General features: G+C 43.4%; 12 non-coding genes across 12 annotated transcripts; all 12 read left to right on the forward strand.

Moving 5' to 3' along the window:
* Window positions 1-159: 159 nt before the first annotated feature.
* On the forward strand, window positions 160-231 carry trnag-ucc (transfer RNA glycine (anticodon UCC)). Its single transcript has one exon. It is a non-coding gene; the product is annotated as a tRNA-Gly (tRNA).
* Window positions 232-482: 251 nt separating this feature from the next.
* Window positions 483-554, forward strand: trnag-ucc (transfer RNA glycine (anticodon UCC)). Its single transcript has one exon. It is a non-coding gene; the product is annotated as a tRNA-Gly (tRNA).
* A 767-nt stretch (window positions 555-1,321) lies between these two features.
* On the forward strand, window positions 1,322-1,393 carry trnag-ucc (transfer RNA glycine (anticodon UCC)). The gene has a single exon. It is a non-coding gene; the product is annotated as a tRNA-Gly (tRNA).
* Window positions 1,394-2,271: 878 nt separating this feature from the next.
* Window positions 2,272-2,343, forward strand: trnag-ucc (transfer RNA glycine (anticodon UCC)). Its single transcript has one exon. It is a non-coding gene; the product is annotated as a tRNA-Gly (tRNA).
* A 163-nt stretch (window positions 2,344-2,506) lies between these two features.
* trnag-ucc (transfer RNA glycine (anticodon UCC)) lies at window positions 2,507-2,578 on the forward strand. The gene has a single exon. It is a non-coding gene; the product is annotated as a tRNA-Gly (tRNA).
* A 710-nt stretch (window positions 2,579-3,288) lies between these two features.
* On the forward strand, window positions 3,289-3,360 carry trnag-ucc (transfer RNA glycine (anticodon UCC)). The gene has a single exon. It is a non-coding gene; the product is annotated as a tRNA-Gly (tRNA).
* Window positions 3,361-3,849: 489 nt separating this feature from the next.
* trnag-ucc (transfer RNA glycine (anticodon UCC)) lies at window positions 3,850-3,921 on the forward strand. Its single transcript has one exon. It is a non-coding gene; the product is annotated as a tRNA-Gly (tRNA).
* Window positions 3,922-4,172: 251 nt separating this feature from the next.
* Window positions 4,173-4,244, forward strand: trnag-ucc (transfer RNA glycine (anticodon UCC)). Its single transcript has one exon. It is a non-coding gene; the product is annotated as a tRNA-Gly (tRNA).
* A 207-nt stretch (window positions 4,245-4,451) lies between these two features.
* trnag-ucc (transfer RNA glycine (anticodon UCC)) lies at window positions 4,452-4,523 on the forward strand. The gene has a single exon. It is a non-coding gene; the product is annotated as a tRNA-Gly (tRNA).
* Window positions 4,524-7,884: 3,361 nt separating this feature from the next.
* trnad-guc (transfer RNA aspartic acid (anticodon GUC)) lies at window positions 7,885-7,960 on the forward strand. Its single transcript has one exon. It is a non-coding gene; the product is annotated as a tRNA-Asp (tRNA).
* Window positions 7,961-13,640: 5,680 nt separating this feature from the next.
* On the forward strand, window positions 13,641-13,712 carry trnag-ucc (transfer RNA glycine (anticodon UCC)). Its single transcript has one exon. It is a non-coding gene; the product is annotated as a tRNA-Gly (tRNA).
* Window positions 13,713-14,189: 477 nt separating this feature from the next.
* trnag-ucc (transfer RNA glycine (anticodon UCC)) lies at window positions 14,190-14,261 on the forward strand. Its single transcript has one exon. It is a non-coding gene; the product is annotated as a tRNA-Gly (tRNA).
* Window positions 14,262-23,607: the final 9,346 nt, after the last annotated feature.

Genomic DNA, 23,607 nt, shown 5'->3' on the forward strand with positions numbered 1-23,607 from the left:
GTTCACATTAGGGTCTTTGGCTAAAAATTGGAAAAGGGAACACCGTCAAAATCTTTTTCCCAACAATTCAGCAGTGTGCTTCATTTTAAATGCAGGATTACTTTTGGCATAAACCTTTCGGAGAAATTGGAAACTATGCAATGAACATTTTTTGGTGTAGCGATGGTGGTATAGTGGTGAGCATAGCTGCCTTCCAAGCAGTTGACCTGGGTTCGATTCCCAGCCATCGCAGTTGTTTCTTCTATACTGAACTTTGATGCATGATAATCCAGTCTGATGAAACCGGATAACAACCTCTTAACCAAAGCAATGGTGGTATAGTGGTGACTTTTAGTACATTTAGTAGCAGCGGTTGGAGAAATAGGCAACTATGCAATGAAAAGACGTTTGTGTAGCGATGGTTGTAAAGTGGTGACCTTTAGTACATTTAGTATCAACAGTCAGAGAAATAGGCAACTATGCAATGAAAAGACGTTTGTGTAGCGATGGTGGTATAGTGGTGAGCATAGCTGCCTTCCAAGCAGTTGACCTGGGTTCAATTCCCAGCCATCGCAGTTGTTTCTTCTATACTGAACTTTGATGCATGAGAATCCAGTCTGATGAAACCGGACAAAAACCTCTTAACCAAAGCAATGGTGTTATAGTGGTGACTTTTAGTACATTTAGTAGCAGCAGTCGGAGAAATAGGCAACGATGCAGTGAAAAGACGTTTATGTAGCGATGGTTGTGTAGTGGTGACTTTTAGTACATTTAGTAGCAGCGGTCGGAGAAATAGGCAACTATGCAATGAAAAGACGTTTGTGTAGCGATGGTGGTATAGTGGTGAGCATAGCTGCTTTCCAAGCAATTGACCTGGGTTCGATTCCCAGCCAGCGCAGTTGTTTCTTCCATACTGAACTTTGATGCATGAGAAGCCAGAATGATGGTTCACATTAGGGTCTTTGGCTAACAATTGGAAAAGGGAACACTATTAAATTATTTTTCCCAACAATTCAGCACAGTCTGCTTCATTTTAAATGCAGGATTACATTTGGCATAAACCTTTCGGGGAAATTGGAAACTATGCAATGAAAAGACTTTTGTGTAGCGTTGGTGGTATAGTGGTGAGAATAGCTGCCTTCCAAGCAGTTGACCTCGGTTCGATTCCCAGCCATCACAGTTGTTTCTTCTATACTGAACTTTGATGCATGATAATCCAGTCTGATGAAACCGGACAAAAACCTCTTAACCAAAGCAATGGTGTTATAGTGGTGACTTTTAGTACATTTAGTATCAACAGTCGGAGAAATATGCAACTATGCAATGAAAAGACGCTTGTGTAGCGATGGTGGTATAGTGGTGAGCATAGCTGCCTTCCAAGCAGTTGACCTGGGTTCGATTCCCGGCCATCGCAGTTGTTTCTTCCATACTGAACTTTGATGCATGAGAAGCCAGAATGATGGTTCACATTAGGGTCTTTGGCTAAAAATTGGAAAAGGGAACACCGTCAAAATCTTTTTCCCAACTATTCAGCACAGAATGCTTCATTTTAAATGCAGGATTACTTTTGGCATAAACCTTTCGGAGAAATTGGAAACTATGCAATGAAAATACTTTTGTGTAGCGATGGTGGTATAGTGGTGAGAATAGCTGCCTTCCAAGCAGTTGACCTCGGTTCGATTCCCAGCCATCACAGTTGTTTCTTCTATACTGAACTTTGATGCATGATAATCCAGTCTGATAAAACGGGACAAAAACCTCTTAACCAAAGCAATGGTGGTATAGTGGTGACTTTTAGTACATTTAGTATCAACAGTCGGAGAAATAGGCAACTATGCAATAAAAATACTTTTGTGTAGCAATGGTTGTATAGTGGTGACCTTTAGTACATTTAGTATCAACAGTCGGAGAAATAGGCAACTATGCAATGAAAATGATTTTGTGTAGCGATGGTGGTATAGTGGTGAGCATAGCTGCCTTCCAAGCAGTTGACCTGTGTTAGATTCCCAGCCATCGCAGTTGTTTCTTCCATACTGAACTTTGATGCATGAGAATCCAGTCTGATGAAACAGGACAAAAACCTCTTAACCAAAGCAATGGTGGTATAGTGGTGACTTTTAGTACATTTAGTAGCAGCTTTTAGTACATTTAGTAGCAGCGGTCGGAGAAATAGGCAACTATGCAATGAAAATACTTTTGTGTAACAATGGTTGTAAAGTGGTGACAATTTAGTATATTTAGTATCAACAGTCGGAGAAATAGGTAACTATGCAATGAAAAGACGTTTGTGTAGCGATGGTGGTATAGTGGTGAGCATAGCTGCCTTCCAAGCAGTTGACCTGGGTTCGATTCCCAGCCATCGCAGTTGTTTCTTCTATACTGAACTTTGATGCATGATAATCCAGTCTGATGAAACAGGACAAAAACCTCTTAACCAAAGCAATGGTGGTATAGTGGTGACTTTTAGTACATTTAGTAGCAGCGGTCGGAGAAATAGGCAACTATGTAATGAAAATGATTTTGTGTAGCGATGGTGGTATAGTGGTGAGCATAGCTGCCTTCCAAGCAGTTGACCTGGGTTCGATTCCCAGCCATCGCAGTTGTTACTTCTACACTGAGCTTTGATGCATGAGAAGCCAGAATGAAGCTTCAAAATAGGGTCTTTGGCTTAACATTGTAATAGGGAAGACCAGCAAATACACATTCTCAACAATTCGGCAGTATGCATCATTTTAAATCCATGTTTACTTTTGGCATAAACCTTTGAAATTGGCAACAATGCAAAGCCTTGTGTGGCGATGGTGGTATAGTGGTGAGCATAGCTGCCTTCCAATCAGTTGACCTGGGTTCCATTCCCAGCCATCACAGTTGTTTCTTCCATACTGAACTTTGATGCATGAGAATCCAGAATGATGGTTCACATTAGGGTCTTTGGCTAAAAATTGGAAAAGGGAACACCGTCAAAATCTTTTTCCCAACAATTCAGCAGTATGCTTCATTTTAAATGCAGGATTACTTTTGGCATAAACCTTTCGGAGAAATTGGAAACTATGCAATGAAATTACTTTTGTGTAGTGATGGTGGTATAGTGGTGAGCATAGCTGCCTTCCAAGCAGTTGACCTGGATTCGATTCCTAGCCATCGCAGTTGTTTCTTCTTTACTGAACTTTGATGCATGATAATCCAGTCTGATGAAACCGAACAAAAACCTCTTAACCAAAGCAATGGAGTTGTCGTGGTGACTTTTAGTACATTTAGTAGCAGCGGTCGGAGAAATAGGCAACTATGCAATGCAAAGACGTTTGTGTAGCGATGGTGGTATAGTGGTGAGCATAGCTGCCTTCCAAGCAGTTGACCTGGGTTCGATTCCCAGCCATCGCAGTTGTTTCTTCCATTCTGAACTTTGATGCATGAGAAGCCAGAATGATGGTTCACATTAGGGTCTTTGGCTAAAAATTGGAAAAGGGAACACTGTCAAAATCTTTTTCCCAACAATTCAGCACAGTATGCTTCATTTTAAATGCAGGATTACTTTTGGCATAAATCTTTCGGGGAAATTGGGAACTATGCAATGAAAATTCTTTTGTGTAGCGATGGTGGTATAGTGGTGAGCATAGCTGCCTTCCAAGCAGTTGACCTGGGTTCGATGCCCAGCCATCGCAGTTGTTTCTTCCATACTGAACTTTGATGCATGAGAAGCCAGAATGATGGTTCACATTAGGGTCTTTGGCAAAACATTGGAAAAGGGAACACCGTCAAAATCTTTTTTCCCAACAATTCAGCAGTATGCTTCATTTTAAATGCGGTATTACTTTTGGCATAAACCTTTCGGAGCAATTGGAAACTATGCAATGAACAGTTTTTGGTGTAGCGATGGTGGTATAGTGGTGAGCATAGCTGCCTTCCAAGCAGTTGACCTGGGTTCGATTCCCAGCCATTGCAGTTGTTTCTTCTATACTGAACTTTGATGCATGAGAATCCAGTCTGATGAAACCGGACAAAAACCTCTTAACCAAAGCAATGGCGTTATAGTGGTGACTTTTAGTACATTTAGTAGCAGCAGTCGGAGAAATAGGCAACGATGCAATGAAAAGACGTTTATGTAGCGATGGTTGTGTAGTGGTGACTTTTAGTACATTTAGTAGCAGCAGTCGGAGAAATAGGCAACGATGCAATGAAAAGACGTCTGTTTAGCGATGGTGGTATAGTGGTGAGCATAGCTGCCTTCCAAGCAGTTGACCTGGGTTCGATTCCCAGCCATCGCAGTTGTTTCTTCCATTCTGAACTTTGATGCATGAGAAGCCAGAATGATGGTTCTCATTAGGGTCTTTGGCTAAAAATTGGAAAAGGGAACACAGTCAAAATCTTTTTCCCAACAAATCAGCAGTATGCTTCATTTTAAATGCAGTATTACTTTTGGCATAAACCTTTCGGAGAAATTGGAAACTATGCAATGAACAGATTTTGGTGTAGCGATGGTGGTATAGTGGTGAGCATAGCTGCCTTCCAAGCAGTTGACCTGGGTTCGATTCCCAGCCATCGCAGTTGTTTCTTCTATACTGAACTTTGATGCATGATAATCCAGTCTGATGAAACCGGACAACAACCTCTTAAAGAGCCTGTGACACGGTTTTCCCCCATCATCCAAACCCATCAATTTGAGTACATATTGTCCCCTTGAAAACCGTTACTGAACTGATTTTGGATATTTGTACTTTGATAACCATTAATCTGCCTTCAATGTTGACAATTTTCTGGATCTTCTCGCGGATTCTTCAAGTCCCGCCAAATGATGGGTGACGTCATTGCGGGCACAGTGCTCCAGCTGCACCGTCCAGGATCCCAGCATCTGCATGTAAACCTTTATATATATATACAGTCAGATGTAAATGCACGACGGCGCACACAGCAGCAAGCTCAGACAGCGATGACAGGTTAATGTTGAACGTGTCTGAGATCTCATATGAGGCTGAAGGATCGGTTTATGTTGTATCTGTTAGAAGTTTAGGAATGAGGTGCGTCAATATGGGCGATCATATGGTCATGTAGCCAGTGGTGGACTGGGACTAAAAATCATCCCGGGACTCTCGACCGGCCCACTTCGGTACCGCTAGTAAATTGTCAACGGGGGGAGTGGGGGATGTCAGGGGCGGCGGGTGCTTTAGATAGTAAATGTAAATATGTAAATATTTGTGTCACTGCATCCTGGTAAAATACAAATATAATGTATAATGTCTGTGTCTTTGACATTAGCGCTGCTCGCCACCTGTGCCCTGTACTACGAAGCCAGTTCAACAGACCCTGGATATGTTTGAGTAACAAACAAACTAACAACAACAAACTAACAAACGAGATATCGCTAAGCGGTCCTACGACGCTGGTTATCAACTCGGTAAATCAAGCCAGGGTTTCTCTCTCCAGCTGAGAGCGCGTTCACGTCTAAGACACGAGTGGATCTGACTTTACATTTGTCTCGAGTGTTTCGTCAACATAATGTGTTAAATAATACTTCTGCATACAGTCTGTGACACTGTGAGTGTTGCACGGCCAGATGAGGCTGGAGAAGCTGACTCAGATAAGGAAATATATGATATATTATGATATTATATGATCGATGATCTCATTGATGATGTAATATGAATGATAAGTGCGACACGTCGGCGTCTTATCTGCATACGGCAGTTTAAACTGTATTTCCTTTATCCTGTAATATGACTTGAGAGATTTAAACTCTGCACACTGAGTGGATCTCTTTTCTATAGACGCCGGAGGCGGACAGCGTCAGGTAAAATAAGTTATTTAGCCTTCTCAAACCTGAGCCTCACACGCCGCCTATGGGGGATGTGCTAGTGACTTATCCGACCGGCCCACTTCGGTACCGGCCCATCGGGATTCGTCCCGATGGCCAGTCCGCCACTGCACCCAGCCCACGTAAACTGTCAACGGGGGGAGCCTCGCTGCGGGGAAACGGTGGACCTAGTGTCCCGATCGGAGTGGGAATAATAATAATAATCCGTGCATTTTATCCATTAATTTCCCCAACATTGTGGTAAAAAACCACACGTTTAATCCACGCTGGTGTACTACAACTACAAAAAGCATCGGTTTGTTTTCTCATCAGTAAATGCAGACCGGCTCAAACAAATCATCCTCACTCATCATTTAATGTATCATATGTTCGCCGAATTGACATGAAAGCACTAATAAATGTAGTTTCATCCACTTGAGTTTACAACCACAAAAATAATCGATTTGTTTTTATATCACATCCGACGGGAGGAAATTCAGCAGCTCTCACTCTCGATTTTTAATCCTAATGTAATCATCATCTTCACCACGATCATTTATGTTTATGTCGCCGAATTGACATGAAAGCACTGACAAATATGAATATACTGTAGTCAACTTCATTAAAACGTTCTTAACGTGCCTAAACTCAGTAATTAACCATTTCTACGCATGACACAACACACTTTGTCCGTGTTTGGCTCTCGAAGCGTTCCCGCATTGACGTCACTTCCGGCTTCCCCCAAAACTTCAAAATGAGTGAAGGAATTTCCCCGCGATGTTCGAAATTATTGATATTTAACGAAACGGTATCGCTTTTTCTTTTTTAAACTGACGGTTCGAGATTACTAGTAGCCCAATATTTCATTGCACAACAGTTGTTGGGATGGTGTCACAGGCTCTTTAACCAAAGCAATGGTGGTATAGTGGTGACTTTTAGTACATTTAGTAGCAGCGGCCAGATAAATAGGCAACTATGCAATGAAAATACGTTTGTGTAGCTATGGTGGTATAGTGGTGAGCATAGCTGCCTTCCAAGCGGTTGACCTGGGTTCGATTCCCCGCCATCACAGTTGTTTCTTCCATACTGAACTTTGATGCATGACAAGCCAGAATGATGGTTCACATTAGGGTCTTTGGCTAAAAATTGGAAAAGGGAACACCGTCAAAATATTTTTCCCAACAATTCAGCAGTATGTTTCATTTTAAATGCAGGATTACTTTTGGCATAAACCTTTCGGAGAAATTGGAAACTATGCAATGACAATACTTTTGTGTAGCGATGGTGGTATAGTGGTGAGCATAGCTGCCTTCCAAGCAGTTGACCTGGGTTCGATTCCCAGCAATCGCAGTTGTTTCTTCTATACTAAACTTTGATGCATGAGAATCCAGTCTGATGAAACCGGACAAAAACCTCTTAACTAAAACAATGGTGTTATAGTGGTCACTTTTAGTACATTTAGTAGCAGCGGTCGGAGAAATAGGCAACGATGCAATGAAAAGACGTTTGTGTAGCGATGGTTGTATAGTGGTGACTTTTAGTACATTTAGTATCAACAGTCGGAGAAATAGGCAACTATGCAATGAAACGACGTTTGTGTAGCGATGGTGGTATAGTGGTGAGCATAGCTGCCTTCCAAGAGGTTGACCTGGGTTCGATTCCCAGCCATCGCAGATGTTTCTTCCATACTGAACTTTGATGCATGAGAAGCCAGAATGATGGTTCACATTAGGGTCTTTGGCTACAAATTGGAAAAGGGAACACCGTCAAAATCTTTTTCCCAACAATTCAGCACAGTATGCTTCATTTTAAATGCAGGATTAGTTTTGGCATAAACCTTTCGGAGAAATTGGAAACTATGCAATGAAAAGACTTTTGTGTAGCGATGGTGGTATAGTGGTGAGCATAGTGGCCTTCCAAGCAGTTGACCTGGGTTCGATTCCCAGCCATCGCAGTTGTTTCTTCTATACTGAACTTTGATGCATGATAATCCAGTCTGATGAAACCGGACAAAAACCTCTTAACCAAAGCAATGGTGGAATAGTGGTGACTTTTAATACATTTAGTATCAACAGTCGGAGAAATAGGCAACTATGCAATGAAAAGAGGTCTGTGTAGCGATGGTGGTATAGTGGTGAGCATAGCTGCCTGCCTGTCAAGCAGTTGACCTGGGTTTGATTCCCAGCCATCGCAGTTGTTTCTTCCATACTGAACTTTGATGCATGAGAAGCCAGAATGATGGTTCACATTAGGGTCTTTGGCTAAAAATTGGAAAAGGGAACACTGTCAAAATCTTTTTCCCAACAATTCAGCAGGATGCTTCATTTTAAATGCACGATTACTTTTGGCATAAACCTTTCGGGGAAATTGGAAACTATGCAATGAAAATACTTTTGTGTAGCGATGGTGGTATAGTGGTGAGCATCGCTGCCTTCCAAGCAATTGACCTGGGTTCGATTCCCAGCCATCGCAGTTGTTAATTCTATACTGAACTTTGATGCATGAGAATCCAGTCTGATGAAACTGGACAAAAACCTCTTAACCAAAGCAATGGTGGTACAGTGGTGACTTCTAGTACATTTAGTAGCAACGGTCGGAGAAATAGGCAACTATGCAATGAAAATACTTTTGTGTAGCAATGGTTGTATAGTGGTGACCTTTAGGCAAGGCAAGGCAAGGCAAGGCAAGGCAAGGCAAGGCAAGGCAAGGCAAGGCAAGGCAAGGCAAGGCAAGGCAATTCAAAGTGCTTTACACAAACAAACAAAAAAAAGAGCAAGCATTAAAAAAGAAAAGCTAATCAAATAAACATTAAGAAAAAAATACATGGATAAAAGTTACAGTGCAGTCTAAAATATAAATAGTTCAATTAAACATTACAAGAAAAAGTACATGGATAAAAGTTACAGTGCAGTTTAAGATATGAATAGTTCAAATAAAAGCAGCGACAAAAAGAAAAGTCTTCAGCCTGGATTTAAAAGTAGTCAGAGTTGCAGCGGACCTGCAGGTTTCTGGGAGTTTATTCCAGATATTTGGAGCATAATAACTGAACGCTGCTTTACCATGTTTAGTTCTGACTCTGGGGACAGAAAGCTGACCAGTCCCTGAAGACCTGAGAGATCTGGATGGTTCATAGTTTAGCAGGAGGTCAGTAATGTATTTTGGGCCTAAACCATTCAGTGCTTTATAAACCAGCAGCAGTATTTTGAAATATATTCTTTGACACACAGGAAGCCAGTGTAAAGACTTCAGAACAGGAGTGATGTGATCCACTTTCTTAGTGTTAGTGAGGACTCGAGCAGCGGCGTTCTGAATCAGCTGCAGCTTTCTAATAGATTTTTAGTGAGACCTGCAAAGACACCATTACAGTAGTCCAGTCTACTGAAGATAAAGGCATGGACAAGTTTTTCCAAATCCTGCTGTGACATTAGTCTTTTAATCCTAGATATGTTCTTTAGGTGATAGTAGGCTGATTTAGTAACTGTTTTAATGTGACTGTTGAAACTCAGGTCAGAGTCCATGACTACACCTAGATTTCTGGCTTTATCTGTTGGTTTGAACATTGCACACTGAAGCTCAGCGCTAACTTTTAAACGTTCTGCCTTGGCTCCAAAAACCATTACCTCAGTTTTATCTTTGTTTAATTGGAGAAAGTTCTGACACATCCAGTCATTGATTTGTTCAATGCACTTACTCAGTGTTTGAATTGGAGCATAGTCTCCTGGTGAAATTGTTACGTAAATGTGTGTGTCATCTGCATAGCTATGGTAACTTATTTTGTTGTTCTTCATTATCTGAGCCAGTGGTAGCATGTAGATGTTAAAGAGAAGAGGCCCCAAGATGGAGCCTTGAGGAACCCCACATGTCATATTTGTGAACTCAGATGTGTATTTACCGATAGAAACAAAGTTGTTTCTGTCCTTTAAGTAGGATTTAAACCAATTTAGAACTGTTTCCGAAAGTCCCACCCAGTTTTCCAGTCGGTCCAGTAATATGCTGTGGTCAACAGTGTCAAACGCAGCACTGAGATCTAATAATACTAACACTGAAGTTCTGCCACTGTCTGTGTTTAAGTGGATGTCGTTAAAGACCTTTACAAGAGCAGTCTCAGTGCTGTGGTTTGGACGAAAGCCTGACTGGAACACATCGAAACAACCATTTAAATGCAAGAAATTACTCAACTGTTGAAAAACAACTTTTTCAATGATCTTACCTAGAAATGGCAGGTTTGATATGGGCCTGTAATTGTTCATTACTGAAGCATCTAGATTATTCTTTTTTAAGAGCGGTTTAATGACTGCAGTTTTCAGGGCCTGTGGAAAAATACCTGAGTGAAGAGATTTGTTTACTATATGAAGTAGTTCTGAGGCCATGCAAGGCAAAACATCTTTGAACAATCCTGTTGGAATAATATCAAGGCAGCAGGAGGAGGATTTCAGAAGTTGTATAATGTCCTCCAGGTTTTTATCATTAATCTGATGGAATTGTGTCATGATCTCTGAATTGATGTTAAGTGGACACAGAGACAACACATTAGCTGTTCCTGATGCAGAGGCACTGACTGCTTGTCTGATTTTCTGAATTTTGTCAGTGAAAAAGGAGGCAAAATCATTGCACGCCCTGGTGGATAGAAATTCAGAGGCTACTGACACTGGGGGGTTAGTTAGTCTGTCGACGGTAGCAAACAAGGCACGTGCGTTGTTTTTGTTTTTGGTAATGATGTCAGAGAAGAATGATTGTCGTGCGTTTTTCAATTCCAAATTATAAAGGCCAAGTCTCTCTTTATAAATTTCAAAGTGAACCTGGAGATTTGTTTTTCGCCACCTGCGTTCAGCTTTTCGACATTCTCTTTTTTCTGTTTTAACGGTCATGGCCTTTCTCCATGGAGATATTTTCTTCCCAGTCACTTCCTTTACCTTAATTGGAGCAATGGCATCTATAACATTTTTAATTTTTGAATTAAAATGATCTACTAGCTCATTTACTGAGGTGTTAGCAGGGGCAAGTGTGGAAGAAAAATTCTGAGTAAACATTTCCCTAGTATTTTCAGTTAAACATCGCTTTGTGGTTACCTCTTTTTGAACACTTGTGTGAACAGAAATAGAGCTCTCAAAAAAAACACAGGAATGGTCAGAGAGCGCAACATCAGTCACCACAACCTTAGAGATATTCAGACCCTTTGAGATAATTAAGTCCAGAGTGTGCCCCTTATTGTGCGTGGGCTCCGTCACATGCTGAGTCAGTCCATAGCTATCAAGAACACAAAACAGTTCTTTAGCCCCTCTGTCCTGGGGGTTGTCAACATGGATGTTAAAATCACCAACAATGACTAGACGGTCAAAGTCAATACACACTATAGACAGCAGTTCAGTAAGGTCATCAAAAAAGCTTGCATAGTATTTGGGTGGCCTATAGATATTTAGGAACAGAGCTCGAGAGGAGCATTTCAGCTGAAGGGCCACATATTCAAAAGAAGCAAAGTTTCCATACGATGTCTTCCTGCATTGAATGGAATCATTGAACAGAATAGCAACTCCACCCCCTTTCTTATGCATTCTTTCCTGACTCATAAAACTAAAGTTGGGAGGGGTTGATTCGATAAGAACAGCTGCACTGTTATTTTGTTCAATCCAAGTTTCTGTTAAAAACATAAAATCAAGATTGTGCTCAGTGATAAAATCATTGATTAAAAATGTTTTTCCTGCCAAAGACCTGACATTTAATAAAGCTAGTTTAAGTTCGTTAAACACACTATCAGTCATGTTTTTTGTAACAAGCTGTGGCTGACATGGAATCACTGCTAAATTAGATAAACTCACACAAACGTTTGAGTGCTTCCTGTATCTAAGATCATTCACCGCTCTTAATCTATTACCTATCAACACAGATATCGGCAAAGCTACTGGCAGGCAGGGCCCGGGCATGTCCTGGAAAGAGTTGAGAGTGCCATACGCCCTTGAGCCTGGACCCAGCAGATATCAGTTTGCAGATTGTTTTGGTTTGGATGATTGTGGTAGGCATGGTGATGAAGCCGGGGGAGATGGTGCGCGTCTCTGCTTTGGTGATTTTGGTGGGCGTCGTTGAGGAGCGGGGGTAAAGGACATGCTGCCAGCCCTGCGTATCGCCTTAGTCTGGTCTTTGAAATCCAGGAAGGAATCGGTGCCAGCCCTCTGTATCTCCTTCTTGTGTTCCACGATCTCCAGGAGGGTGGGCGAGGGCGAAAGGGTGAACGGAGTATCCTCAAAGGCGTTGACAGGGGGGGGGGTGACGGGCGGTGGGGACTCCTCCGTGTGTTTCATATGTCTCCCATAATCAGAACATTCCTCAGGCGGGTGCAGTGATACTTCTTCAGGGTTTTCTGCGTGATGTGTTGTGTCTATCTCCTGTTTTGATTCCTCTTGCCGCTTGTCCTTGGCAGAGGGAACAGATTGATGACGCAGGCAGTTGAATATGTTAGAGATAAACAATTTCACTCCTGACTTGTTAAGGCAAACTCCATTTGCCTTGAAAAGATGTCTGCGGTCCCAGAAAAAGTTAAAATTGTCAATAAAATGCACAGAATGGTCAGAACAGACAGTTGAAAGCCACGTGTTCAGTGCAAACAATCTGCTGAATCTCTCCACTCCTCTTCTGACTGGCAGTAGAGGGCCACTGATGAACACCTCTGCATTTCGAGAGCTGGCAGTTTCCAACAGACATTTAAAGTCTTTTTTCAGCAGTTCTGACACTTGTTTCACAACATCATTTGTTCCAATATGTAGTACCACATTCTTCACAGTCGGATGTTCAGCCCCAATATGCAGGATCTTCTCAGCCAAGTCAGAGACTGTATCCTTAGGAAAACAGAATACTTTGGTATTGTTCTTACTACACAGACCTTTTACATCTCTTACAGCAGAGTCACCCACAATCAGAGTTTCAGGCCCAGTCGTTAGCTTTCCCTCTAGCCTTTTACTTTTGGAGTAGCTATTGGTCCTTACCCTGCTGTGTGAAGAGGACGGGTTATCCAGGTCATCAGAAAGAGATCTCCGGCTCTCGGTCAGCAGAGCGTATCTGTTCTGGATTGGCACACTTGGTGGTTTAGGAGGATTTTTTGTAATTCTCCCGTTAGCAGCTGTCCACTGCTGTTTAGGGGTTGAAGAGGCGCTCCTCTTGGGTGATAACAATGCAGGCCAGCCGGTCGCATCACATATTTCAGAGTGTTGGGCTCTGCCCGTTATCCTTCCTCCCAAATCCCATGAAAATGATTTACTCTTAGGCTTTGCACCCAGAGAGTTCCAGGGAGGACCACCACTTGTAGATTTATGACCCGGTACACAGCCCTCCTGTTCCTTGGAATCCTTGTAGCTGCTAACTAGCTGTGAGTTAGCATACCCTTTTCCATTATTTTGCAACACTGGTAAAGTGGTGTCATTCCCACAACATAGTCCATTCACTTCCACGTTAACTTCCAGCCATTGCATTTTCATTTCCAGCACGGCCATCTTCTGTAGAAGTTTGTGGAAGTCATCTGTAGAGAACGGAGGCATTTTTCTACCAACTAGCTTAAGCTAAATAGCATGCAGTAGCCTACCAGGCTTTAGCTGTTGCTAGGCCACGCTACTGTAAGACTGGGGTCGCCGTAAAAATGCTGAAATATGGCTGAAAACCTCCGTCTATTTACGAAGATTAACTGTCTTGATAGGTTAATGTCCAGGAGCCGCTGCTCGAAGTTTTCAGAGAATAAGAATAGGAAAATCAGCATAAAAAGTAAGCAGAGGCAGGAGCAAGCAGAAAAGCGTCTGCACTGTAAGAAAGATAAGCAGCAAGCCTTTAGTACATTTAGTATCAACAGTCGGAGAAATAGGCAACTATGCAATGAAAAGACGCTTGTGTAGCGATGGTGGTATAGTGGTGAGCATAGCTGCCTTCCAAGCAGTTGACCTGGGTTCAATTCCCAGCCATCGCAGTTGTTTCTTCCATACTGAGCTTTGATGCATGAGAAGCCAGAATGAATATTCAAAATAGGGTATTTGGCTAAACATTGTAATAGGGAAGACCAGCAAATACACATTCTCAGCAATTCGGCAATATGCATCATTTTAAATCCATCTTTACTTTTGGCATAAACCTTTGAAATTGGCAACAATGCAAAGCCTTGTGTGGCGATGGTGGTATAGTGGTGAGCATAGCTGCCTTCCAAGCAGTTGACCTGTGTTCGATTCCCAGCCATCGCAGTTGTTTCTTCCATACTGAACTTTGATGCATGAGAAGCCAGAATGATGGTTCACATTAGGGTCTTTGGCTAAAAATTGGAAAAGGGAACACTGTCAAAATCTTTTTCCCAACAATTCAGCACAGTATGCTTCATTTTAAATGCAGGATTACTTTTGGCATAAACCTTTCGGGGAAATTGGAAACTATGCAATGAAAATACTTTTGTGTAGCGATGGTGGTATAGTGGTGAGCATAGCTGCCTTCCAAGCAGTTGACCTGGGTTCGATTCCCAGCCATCGCAGTTCTTTCTTCTATACTGAACTGTGATGCATGAGAATCCAGTCTGATGAAACCGGACAAAAACCTCTTAACCAAAGCAATGGTGGTATAGTGGTGACTTTTAGTACATTTAGTAGCAGCGGTCGGAGAAATAGGCAACTATGCATTGAAAATACTTTTGTGTAGCAATGGTTGTAAAGTGGTGACTGTCAGAGAATATTCTGATTAGTGTCTGTTAAAATAGCCTTTTAGTGTTTCACATGGGTCTGCCATAACTTAGAGCAGGGGGTTAAAGGTTAAAGGGTTAAAGGTTCCGCTTTCCTGTTGGGGGACTGTGACCAACTGCCAGAGGACTTTAACAGACTGTCTTTGTCTCTGAATCCTTGTAATTATTGATCAGAGGAAGCGCGAACAGAGGCCCCTCCCGGATCCTCCGGTAGATCGTCTGTGTTTTCTGTGTAATGCTTTAGTGAGTTCAGGGTTTCCTCAGAGCATGTTGTGTAAATGTCTTGAGCTCACTCACGGCCGTTGGCTCTCATTAAACTCAGTGTTTTGATATAAAGCGGACTCCAGCCTCCATTTCTTCCATCAACATTGCTGAAAAGAAAATCTCTCTCACATATTGGCGTCACGGACAGGCACCTTCAGATCTTTGAAACCTGGTGAGTACATTTCTATTTTGAGATTGACTCGCCAGCGTTTGAGATCAACGGTGTATTAAAATTACCTGAGAGAACTGAGCTGCTGCATTTGTTTTGGGTTTCTCTACTCATTTACATCTGGAGGCTAATCTATAACCTCGGGAATCGGTGTCAAGGGGACATTGTCCTGGCCAATTTCCCCGTGTTTGTTGCTGGGACAGGTGTCTACGAGCAAGCACGGCCTATGTGAAAACTATGAGAATATTTGGGGCTAATGATAATCTAGGAATATCGAATTGCATCGATGTCCTCTGTGTGTGCTTCTTGGAATTAAATCACCAGGCAATTACACACAACAAATATTCAGAGAAGCTTTTAAGAGATGTACCAGCAAAGTGGATTTTCTGAATTAGAAGCAATGTCGCAAGATTTGTATTTAAACAAATCGCCAAATTTAGGAGTTTTCAGAGGATAAATTGCCTAAATCAACAGCATTTCTGCTGAGGTGCCGATTATCCGCCCCCTGGGAAGAGCTGCACGTAGAAAAAAGGAGCATACAGCATTATCCGCGATTATTACCACTTTTGAACTAAAGAAAGTGGTCAATGTGTGGTTTGAGAATGTTGTATGAATTGCTGAATTTGGCTGTGTTTGCTGATACATGAGAATTATGAGTACAGAAGACTCTCATCATTAAATACCCCTCTGAAAGTCTCCCTAATTCGGATTAAAATAGGCTGGAAGAGTTTTTGTCAGGCTGAGTTGTTGAGAGTTTTTATGTTTGTTTGTCTAATTGCAGTGTTTGTTTTATTGTACTAACATGGGTAATACTGTCTCCGCAAACGGGTCCGTTGGTAAGCGGGACAATATTTCACGCACCAAGACACTTACAAAGAATCCTATTACAGACAGCCACTACACGCACATGTTTTCCCCTAATATGCCGTCAGGAATTGTCGGAAGAAGCTTGGATTGGACTAAAGTTATGCCGTTCACATCGTTACTTTGTGAGCACTCACAACAGAATAGTCAAAAAGGACAGATTCTGTTTGATTGGCCGTTAACGGGCACTTTTTACATGATGGTACTGTGGCAAGCGTTCAAATTAATTGAACAGGAGGCGAATTGCTCCTGGGATGCAACGTACATGAAGGGCTGCGTTAAAGCTTGGATGACTATTGCAGAAAAAAGAGGTTATGATGAGCGAAAAAATGAAAAGTCAGTTGGCACCGAGCGAGGCTCCATTGAACTCAAAGCTTTGATTGATCGAGTTTCTAAATGCGCAGCTACTTGTCATTTGCTTAGCCTAGAGGCTGCTTTTGATGTTAAATCAGAAAACATGTCCAGAATTAAACAAAGACACGGAAAAGACGTCACAGCCATTGCGAAATCAGTCATGTACGATTGGCTGAAAAGACAAGGCAAATCTCCCAGTACAGCTCAATTAATTTCCATTTTAACGGACACAGGGCTGCTGGAGGAGAAGCAGGCTGTGTCTCTCTGCACACAAATGATTCCCGCGATAGGACTCTCAAATTCCGGGGCAAGAAACTCCGAGGAGGATTTATTAATGTCAGCTGCAGCTATCATGAATAAAAACCATTTGACATATCAGGCAGGACAGTATAGAGAAAGGGAGCAGCAGGAACACAGTGCAGCGGACAGTGAAGAGGAAACACCAGAGAGCAGCCCATTACACATGCCGGCCTCTGGCTCCGCAACGAACATGTTACACACTCCAAACACGCCGTACGGCACCAGTTTTAAGAACTATGTCCCTCATAGAATTATCACAAGACTGCAAACATCTCAGGATAATAATTCTACTGGAGCTATGACAGCACCGAAAATACTGATAGGAGATGTTCCAGTTTATAAGCCTTGGACACCCGCTGAGGTCATGGATGTCACTAATCACGCTCCAAGTCCGACTAAAAGCCCAGATGAGTATCTGTCGTGGTTGACTAATGTCTGCTCAGTTTATAACTGTTTGGTTCATGATGTTAAACAGCTGATAATCCTAACATATAAAGCAGATTGGTCGACGTGTAAAGAGGAATTCAAATTCCCTGCCTGTACGCCTGCGGGTGACTGGCCTGCGACACAGACGCGTGATATGTGGATCGAAACGATAGCTGCTATTGCAGTCAAAGCATGCGCCAAAACTCACACAGATTTTTCACTGGTGACGGCTTGCGTACAGAACCCAACAGAAATAGTCCCAGACTTTCTCCAGCGCTTTATGACAGCCTGGGATCATAATGCGGGCATTAAAAGAGAGGGCAATGATTTGTTCGCCATACAGACTTTGTTGCATAATTTAATCCCTGAAACAGCTCAGGCGTATATGATGGCTACCCCGGATTGGCAAACTAAAACATGGAAATCAACCCTCGCAGTAATACGCGCGTTGTACAAAAATCAGATATTTCTGACCCCCAGAATTGCGCAAAAGTTGCCTCCAAATACACAGGCTTATCAGAGTGCGGATAACTCCCAGCAGTTTCAGGGACAACATCGCACACAGCAGTATCAAAATCAGAGACAGCAGCAGAATAGAAATCCCAGAAAGGTGATGCCGTGTCACGTCTGTGGCGCAACAGATCACTGGGCAGGACAATGCGGACGGCGCTGGCAACCACAGCAGGACTCACAACCTTTGCCTGCTCTTCCCCAGCCCCCTCGCCAACACCCTGCATTACTGCCCCCCCTCCCCTGACCAGTCAAGATGTCAGGCAGGCTCAACAGGGGCAAAACGGTCAGCAAAGTCAATTTAATAGACGATAGAGATGCCATGAAGAAGAAATAGGGTCAAATTCACAGCATTTCCCCATTCAAGCAGCAACAATTCGCCTTTCCAATAACCCGCGTGAAGATCCGATTATGCCCGTTGATTTCAGTGGTAAAGCGGTAGACATTTTGATTGACAGTGGAGCAACATTATCAGCTGTGCGTACGAAAGAAAAAGTGTGTGAAGCAACCAATACTTTTGTCACAACAATGAGAGTTTCTGGCATTCCTATGTCAGAGCCCGTTTCAGAGAAAACTGATATTTCAATTGAAGGATCACATGTCCAACACTCTTTCATTATTTCAGATGGAAGTCCTATTAATCTAATGGGCAGAGATTTGCTTTGTAAATTACAAGCAACAATACATTGCACTCCAGACGGATTGTTTTTGACTATTCCTGACAGCAAAGTCTATCAAGCTGTCCAATTCATTCAATCATCTCAGGACAACCTTTATTGTTGGTCATTTCCAGATTTCAACATGATTTCTGTTTTCTCAACAACAGGAATTCAGAAAATTGCTAGCATTTCCCCGGCGTGTGCCTCTTTAATGTCCCTTATGAGGCCTGTATTGAATTGTCACTGCACAGCTGCTTTTAACCCGTCAGACGACTATGCACTATCAGTAAGAGGTTTTTGCAACAGCTCAGATCAATTAGAATGTGAAAACTTTATGCTTTTAGTACCCCAGGGGTGCGCATTGCCCCTAAGGCTCACAACCAAACAAGAGGCTCTTTATGCTGCAGACACGATTCCTCACCTCGCAATAGGGGTCACTTCAGGAAGTGACCCTGAAGAAGTGGGGGTCATGGCAGCTCACTGCCATGCTCTGCTGAGAGCTACAAAGGCTTCTCACACACACACACACGATCTGATTAACCTAGGGGAGGAGCATTACATGCTGCGTCTCTCTGAGCAACCTTCTCTCCCTCAAAGCACATTCCTTCATTTACAGCCACCTGAATCCACACAATATGGACCACCTTCAGATTTTTCTGAGGTTCCTGCCACATTATGGGCTAAACACAAGAATCATGTGGGGTTTGTTTGCTCAGCCCCTCCACACAGAGTCACACTTAAAGCCAATGCTAGATTGCCAGCTATCAGACAGTACAATTTACCCCATAGAGCCATTTTGGGAATTGAAGGAGTCATCCAATCTCTGCTCGATCAGGGCATATTAAGATATACGTCCAGCCCATGTAACACTCCCATATTGCCAATTCCCAAGCACAATCGCCCTGATGAGTGGCGTTTTGTCCAAGATTTGCAAGCTATTAACGCTATTGTCATTCCGACAGCTCCCATAGTGCCTGACACTAATTCAATTCTTGCATCCTTGCCGTCAGATTCAAAATTTTACACAGTAATTGATTTGTGTTCAGCATTTTTCTCTGTTCCTCTGCATCCTGACAGCCAGTATCTGTTTGCATTTACTTTTAAAGGTAAACAAATCACATACACGCGCCTCCCACAGGGGTACGTTGAGTCGCCTACTGTGTACGCAGCAGCGGTTAAGAGAGATCTGGACACTTTGGTCCTTACAGGAGGTAGTACCTTGCTTCAGTACGCCGATGACCTGTTGCTGGCTTCTCCCAACATGGACGCATGTCGCATCGACTCCATTCTGCTCATGAAAAGACTTTCTGAATGCGGACACAGAGCATCCCTGGCTAAGTTGCAGTACTGCCAGACTGAGGTCACATACCTGGGTCACATTCTGAGGGATGGACACCGACTCCTCTCGCCAGCAAGGATTTGCCTTTTGAACAAAGTGGCACCACCCCGCACAAAGAAAGACATGCTATCTTTTTTGGGCATGGCTAACTATTGCAGACACTGGATATGCGAGTACGCTGCGATGGACTCTGTCCTGCGTGCTGCCACTCTGCAGGCTGCTCCTAACATTGTTCAATGGTCTGAGGACATGCACACAGCCTTTCAGGACTTAAAGCGAGCCCTGACATCAGCTCCGGCCCTGGGGCTCCCTGATTACCATCAGCCGTTTCACCTGCACGTCCATGAGAAGGGGGGCTTCGCGACGGGCATCTTGGTGCAGAAGCATGGCTCTAATTTCCGGCCTGTTGCATACTACTCATCTCGACTCTCCCCTGTGGTACTTGGTATGCCGTCATGTCTGCGAGCAGTGGCCGCAGTTGCAATTGTTATCAAACAATCCTCTCCCATTGTACTGGCCAGTGACTGTGTAGTACATGCTCCACATGCAGTTTTACATATTCTGAATACCTCTGCTACTCAGCATATGACAGCAGCAAGGCGCTCTGGTTATGAAGCAATAATTATTTCAAGCCCACACATCACACTTAAACGCTCTCCCCCTCTAAACCCAGCTACGCTGGTACCGATTCCAGATTTTGAAATCACACATGACTGTGTCACAACGATTGACATATCTTCTTCCCCCAGAACTGATATGTTGCAAACTCCTATCCCTAATTCAGATATGATTCTATACACAGACGGGTCTGCGAGCAGGCCGTCTGACACAGTACACTTAGCAGGCTATGCTGTTGTAAATGACTGGGAAGTTTTAGAAAGCCGGGCCTTGCCAAATGGCACGTCAGCTCAGGCTGCAGAGTTGTATGCTCTGCTGAGGGCGTGTATTTTGGCTAAAGACAGTGTTGCAACCATTTTCACAGACTCCAGGTATGCATTTGGTGTGTGCCATGATTTTGGTGTCTTGTGGAAAATGCGCGGTTTCTTAACATCGGCTGGTAAGCCTATTCAACATCATGCGTTAGTAGCTCAGCTATTAGACGCTATCATGCTCCCTACACAGCTAGCAGTGGTTATGTGCGCTGCTCACACAAATTCTGATGATCCTATTTCGCGTGGAAATGCGTTAGCCGACACCGCGGCTAAACAAGCAGCAGTTTCCTCCTCTTCTATGGTGCTCCAATGCCCCTTGACACAACCCGCAGAACCCATTTCTTTGCCTTCCTTTAATGATGTCGCGGACATGCAAGCCCGCGCTGATGTTCGGGAGAAAGATTTATGGCTAAGACGAGGTTGTACACTTGACGCTGAGTCCAGCTTGTGGCTCCACCCAGACGGACGAATGGTCTGTCCACGTTCGTTCCTCCATGTTTTGGCACATGTTGCACATGGCAAATCACATGTAGGAAAAGGAGGGATGAATGGGATTATAAAGTCCCAATGGTTTGCTCCAGGCATTACACTAGCTACACAGACCCTTGTAGACAGATGCATGATATGCCAGCAGACAAGATGAAGAAGTGGTCAAATTCAGCATGAACACTTACCGCCCCCCTCGGGGCCCTTTGTAAATATGCAAATTGACTTTTCACATATGCCACCATGCCAAGGATTCAAATATCTTTTGGTAATAGTGTGCCAGTTCTCCAAATGGGTAGAGGCCTACCCTACCAGAAAAGAAGACGCTAGAACAGTTGTAAAGTGTCTTCTCAAAGATGTTATTCCTAGATTTGGTGTGCCCACAGGAATTAACAGTGACAGAGGTCCAGCATTCATTTCTAAGATAACCCAGAGTCTAGCTACAGTGTTAGGGTTCAAATGGCAATTGCATGTTCCCTATCACCCACAGAGCTCAGGCCAGGTTGAGAGAATGAACTTGACTATAAAGGAGAAACTCACTACAACAATGTTGACCACAGGACTAAAATGGGTAGACGCGCTGCCGCTAGTTCTGTGCTCCATCAGAAGCTCACCAAATGCAACGACAGGGCTTAGCCCACACGAGGTATTGATGGGAAGGGTAATGTTCGCAGGATCTAGCCCCCCAGTAACACCCCACAAACTCACTCTTTTGTGGACAGAGGATTACATGACTAACTATGTCAAATATCTAACTGACATGTTGAGAAAGTTTCACAGGCAGGTGGCTGACAGGCTCCCCCAGCCGGGAGAGGAGCCCACCCACCCATTTCAGATTGGTGATAATGTACTAATCAAATCTCTTGAAAAAGATGCTCTGTCTCCCAGGTGGAAAGGTCCTTTCCAGGTGTTAATAGTGACCAGAACAGCGCTGAGAGTACAAGGGAGACCGGAGTGGATTCACGCTACAAGATGTCGTCTCTCCCCTCTACCGGATGCTGGCGTGTGAAGGCAGTCATCATCATCATCATGCTGGGTCTTCTGTACCTGGCCAAGGTCACCCTGCTAGATGGAGCTGTGGGAATCCCAACGACAGGTGGCGAGGGACCTCGCCCGTCTGAGGAAGAAAATAAGGTGCTCTTATCTACGAGCGCAGACGACTTGACCACTCAGGGCCCAGACCCTGAGGGCAAAACGACACCAACGGGCAAATCAGTGCCTAGCGACAAGGACAGGTTGTATCCAATCACCACACAGACATTCAGTATGGTGCAAGAGACACAACGAGAAAGAAAAGGAGGAAGAATCAGGAGGATTGTCTCCCTCCCTGATCACAAATCAAAGACTATTTCTTTTAACTGTCCAGCTTCAATATGTGATTCATCTAACTGTATTATTGTATTTTATGTGTCCTCAGTTTGGTCAACATGGGAGTTATATCCAATGGACCGGTACCGTGCGGACGGAGTGGCGTCGGAAGGGGTGAGAATGGCACTCGACACCATTGAAAACATGCCCCCAGAACTGTGGTGTAGCACTAGGGACGGGTGGCGCAGTGGTCTGTGCATCCGATCATCAGATCAAGGTGGAGTGCTGGGGCAAGACACTTCACCCGGATTTGCTCCTGTGGGTATTGTCCACAGTACATGTATAATACCAATGTATACTTGTAAAAGCGCCTCGATGACCTCGAGGCGTGAAGATGGACGGTGTGGCACAGCTGTGCAATGATCATCAGATCAAGGGGTGAAACCCGCCGCTGCTGCGTCTGTAAAGCCGGTGGGTCCTTGGGAAAGACCCTTCACCTGAACTTGCTCCTGTGGGTATTGTCCACAGTTTCTGACCTTTGCATGTATGATGCGCAATGTGTGTATATGTAAAGTGTAGTCATTGATAATGATATATAAATGTAAGGAATTATTATTATTACTAGAGAGTGATAAGGGATGAAGTAACATGTAGAGATGAAGTAACATGTAGAGATAGGAAACCAGCTTACCAGGTTTCCGATCCAGGTGCACACCTGTCTGGACCAGAGAAAAAAACAAATGTTCCATCCACTCCACGTAAACACTCAGGAGGTGAGGTAGATTCTTCAAAAAAGGCCTTAATCACTCCTTTTAAACAAACTAAAACTAATTATGCAGTAAACTTAATGTTAGACTAACTGTTGGCTATGCCAAAATATGCCAGAATCCATGCATTCTCCCATGTTTAGCCCAATCCCGTTTGCAAGAGTAGACTATAAATTAATCAGTTGGAATGACATTTACTCTAGGATTAGCGATGAGGCTGAGGACTGCTATACTCCGTCATACCCAACAGACTCTGATAAACCGTTACAGTACAAGGGTCTAGTCTCTCTCATTGTTGAGACAGTAAATACAAATTATCTGCCTGACGGTTTCAAACGATTGATGTTTTTAAAACTAATATATGTGAAGAAATACATTAACCTAGCTTTTGAATACAGATTCCAGTTAGCTCTGGTACAAACTAATTGTTCGGTTAATTCCACAAGGTCCAACATGCACAAAACAACCACACCTGGCATCTTTGCTGGTTGAAGCTTTGGTAACAGTTGTGCCCTGGTTTGGCTCCAGAACAGTGAACTCCGTTGAGGTTAAAATACATGATTGCACGAAACCAATACCCTTAGGCAATCCCCCTACACGTGACTGTTCAATATATGTTCCCCCAATTGTAGTACACGAATGGAAGAATGTGTCCATCTGTTTACAGAATGAAGCAGGATCTCACACCTCTCCGGATGTGGGACACAGCGACTGTAATACCATAGTGAGGGGTAACATTAGCCAGAATTCCCCTCCCACAGAGA

Source organism: Pseudochaenichthys georgianus, chromosome 21 (assembly GCF_902827115.2).
Source record: "Pseudochaenichthys georgianus chromosome 21, fPseGeo1.2, whole genome shotgun sequence".
NCBI classification, from domain to species: Eukaryota; Metazoa; Chordata; class Actinopteri; order Perciformes; family Channichthyidae; genus Pseudochaenichthys; species Pseudochaenichthys georgianus.